The 4,201-nt window shown below is 37.2% G+C and overlaps 1 pseudogene; it reads left to right on the top strand.

Moving 5' to 3' along the window:
* The first annotated feature begins 2,881 nt into the window (after positions 1–2,881).
* Positions 2,882–2,995, top strand: LOC116585333 (annotated as a pseudogene).
* The last annotated feature ends 1,206 nt before the right edge of the window (positions 2,996–4,201 follow it).

Genomic DNA, 4,201 nt, shown 5'->3' on the forward strand with positions numbered 1-4,201 from the left:
TTCCTCCAAAACTACAAAAACCATCAAAAGTGGTCAAGGTGAGAGAAAAAAAAAGTGAACAAACATAAAAACCGCCAGAGAACAAAAGCCTGAAAAAAAAAACAGTTTCCTGAGAGCCCACCCCCTTGAGGAAGTGGGAGGATTTAACTCAGGGAACATCATTGACTGAAAACCCACGTGGCAGGTCCCTCCCCCAGAAAACAAACCAAGAAAGGAAAAAAAAAAAAAAAAAGGACAAGAGAACAACCACCACTACTTCATAGGAAAACTTTTATTTTTTACTCGTTCCCACTATTCTGGTTCATTTTTTTTTATATATATAGATAATTTTTTTAACCTATTTACATCACAGTGAGCTGTCCAGTACATCAAATTCCACAATAACCTTCTAACCTGAACTTTTTGATACATACACCTATGTTTTTCTTTTGCATTTCTATTTTTTGAATTTCTTTTTTTTTTAAGTTTAGTTTAGTTTAGACTAGTTTATTCCTTTTTATTTTTATTTTCTAATATTCATTTAGAGTTAAACTTCAAAGTAATTCCCTTTCCCCAATCAATTATAGCCCTATAGGTAAAGCAATTTTTAATCCCCCTTTATCTTAGGAAAGTTGAGTCCTTTAACAAGATATCAAGATACATCCAGGAAGAATCAAAACAACCTTCCTCACCCACACTGAGAATTTATAACCACTCTCCCATTTTTTTCTTCCACCAGTGTTTCTGTGTTTTTGTGTTTGTCCTGATAGTATATAAATCTTACACTTGGGGTTCTTTTTGACGAGGTTCTCCCTTTATTTGCATATATATTTTTTTTCTCTAGTCAGATACTTTTATCAGTCTTTTTGTTTGTCTGTTTTTGTTTGTCTACTTCATAAATCTTACCTTGGAGCCCATTTGGGCTGAACCTTCTCTTTCATCTTCCCTTTCTTTCCTGTCTCTCTCTCTCTCTCTTTCTTTTCTTTTTTCTTTTTCTTTTCTTTTGTCTCTCATTTGGGTGGGGAATCCTGATTGCTCAGAAGTGTTCCAGGGTGCACCTTTATTGCACCACGGTCAATACATCCAGCTACATCTGTTCAGTCATCTCTCACCAAAATGACTAGAAGAAGGAATGTCCAACAGAAGAAAAATACAGAGGATGGACCTTCTGCAACAGAGCTAATGGTTATCAACATAGTCAATATGTCGGAAAGAGAATTCAGGCTAACAATTATCCAGGCAATAGCTAGGTTGGAGAAAGCCATGGATGACCAAATGGAATTGATTAGGGCCGAGCTGAAAGCAATGAGAGATGATGTTCACAATGTTAGGGTGGAGTTTAAAGCTACCAAGGCTGAGGTTCACAATGCTCTCAATGAGTTCCAATCTAATCTAAATTCTCTCAAAGCTAGGATACCTGAGACAGAAGACAGAATTAGTGATCTGGAGGACAAACAATTAGAGAGAAAGAATCAGGAGGAAGCCTTGAACAAACAGCTTAGAAACCACAAAAACAGATTCAGGGAAATAAATGATGCCAGAAAACGTTCCAACGTCAGAATTATTGGAATCCCTGAGGGGAGGAGAAAGAAAGAAGTCTAGAAGATAGAGTGGAACAAGTTCCTTATGAAAATTTTCCCAATCTCGCGAATGGAACAAGCGTTCATGTACTAGAGGCTGAATGGTCTCCACCCAAGATTATACATTCCAAAAAAAAATCACGACACCTGATAGTCAAATTGAGGAATCATAATTGTAGGTATAATCTCTTGAAAGCCTCTAGGACAAAGAGGCTCCTTACTTACAGAGGAAAGCCCATCAGAATAATGTCAGACCTGTCCACAGAGACCTGGCAAGCCAGAAAGGGCTGGCAAGATATATTCATGGCACTAAATGAGAAGAACATGCATCGAAGAATACTTTATCCAGCAAGACTGATATTCAAAATGGATGGAGAGATAAAGAGTTTCCAAGACCAGCAAGGCTTAAAAGACTATGCAACCACCAAGCCGACACTGCAGGAATAATTAAGGGGGGGTTCTATAAAAGAGGAAAAATCCTAAGAATAGCATTGAACAGATATATAGAAACAATCTACAGAAAGAAAGATTTCAAAGGTAACACGATGTCAATAAAAACATATCTATCAATAATCACTCTCAATGTAAATGGCCTAAATGCGCCCATAAAACGGCACAGGGTTGCAGATTGGATAAAATGACAGTACCCATCCATATGTTGTCTACAAGAGACCCATTTTGAACCTAAAGATACACCCAGACTGAAAGTGAAGGGATGGAGAAGCATTTTTCATGCCAATGGGCCTCAAAAGAAGGCTGGGGTAGTACTCATATCAGATGAATTAGATTTTAAACTAAAGACTATAGTCAGAGATACAGAAAGACACTACATAATCCTTAAAGGGACTATCCACCAAGATGATCTAACAATTGTAAATATCTAAGCCCCCAATATGGGAGCAGCCAATTACATAAGAAAACTGTTAAGATAAAGAGTCATATTGATATGAATACAATAATAGTAGGAGATCTTAACACGCCTCTCTCAGAAATAGACAGATCATCCAAGCAGACAATCAATAAAGAACAAAAGCATTGAATGACACATTGGACCAGATGGACCTCATAGATATATACAGAACATGCCACCCTAAAACAACAGAATACTCATTCTTCTCAAGTGCACATGGAACCTTCTCAAGAATAGACCACATACTGGGTCACAAATCAGGACTCAACTGATACCAAAAGACTGAGATTATTCCCTGCATATTCTCAGATCACAATGCTTTGAAACTGGAGCTCAATCACAAGGAAAAGTTCTGAAGGAACTCAAACATCTGGAAGCTAAAGACCACCTTGCTTAAGAATGCTTGGATCAGAAGACTATACTTTCAGGGATCATTTCTATAGTTTGTTACTAGAGAAGTTTCTCTGAACTTGAAGAATGATTGGATCAACCAGGAGATCAAAGAAGAACTGAAACAATTCATGGAAACCAATGAGAATGAAGACACTTCAGTCCAAAACCTATGGGATACAGCAAAGGTAGTCCTAAGGGAGAAATACATAGCCACCCAAGCCTCCCTCAAAAAAATTGAAAAATCCAGAACACAGAAGCTGTCTCTACACCTTAAAGAACTGGAGAATCAACAACAAATCAAACCAATTCCACACATAATAAGGGAAATAATCAAGATTAGAGCTGAGATCAATGAGATAGAAACTAGAGATACAGTAGAATGTATCAATGAAACTAGAAGCTGGTTTTTTGAAAGAATCAATAATATTGATAAACCATTAGCCACACTAATCCAAAAGAAAAGAGAGAAAGCCCAAATTAATAAAATTATGAATGAAAAGGGAGAGATCACAATGAACACCAAGGAAATAGAAACAATCATCAGAAGATATTATCAACAGCTATATGCCAATAAGCTTAGCAACCTAGATGAAATGGATGCATTCCTCGAAAACTATAAACTCCCAAATTGAACCAGGAAGAAATGTACAACCTGAATAGACCAATATCTAGTAACAAGATTGAAACAGTGATCAAAAAACAAGAGCCCAGGACCTGACGGATTCCCTGGGGAATTCTAACAAACTTTCAAAGAAGAAATAACACCTATTCTCCTGAAGCTGTTTCAAAAAATTGAAGCAGAAGGAAAACTTCCTGACTCTTTCTATGAAGCCAGCATTATCCTGATCCCCAAACCAGGCAAAGACTCTACCAAAAAGAAGAATTTCAGACCAATATCACTGATGAATATGAATGCTAAGATTCTCAACAAGATCCTAGCAAACAGTATCCAACAGCACATTAAAAAGATTATCCACCATGACCAGGTGGTATTCATCCCTGGGCTACAAGGATGGTTCAACATTCGCAAATCAATCAATGTGATAGAACAAATTAATATGAGAAGAGAGAAGAAACACATGGTCCTCTCAACTGATGCAGAAAAAGCATTTGACAAAATCTAGCATCTGTTCCTGATTAAAACGCTTCAAAGTATAGGGATAGAGGGAACATTCCTGAACTTCATAAAATCTATCTATGAAAGACCCACAGCAAATATCATCCTCAATGGGAAAAAGCTTGCAGCCTTCCTGTTGAGACCAGGAACAAGACAAGGATGCCCACTTTCACCACTCTTGTTCAACATAGTATTACTATGTCCTTAGTATTACTAAGTCCT

This window comes from Mustela erminea, chromosome 2 (genome assembly GCF_009829155.1).
Source record: "Mustela erminea isolate mMusErm1 chromosome 2, mMusErm1.Pri, whole genome shotgun sequence".
In the NCBI taxonomy this organism is placed as follows: domain Eukaryota; kingdom Metazoa; phylum Chordata; class Mammalia; order Carnivora; family Mustelidae; genus Mustela; species Mustela erminea.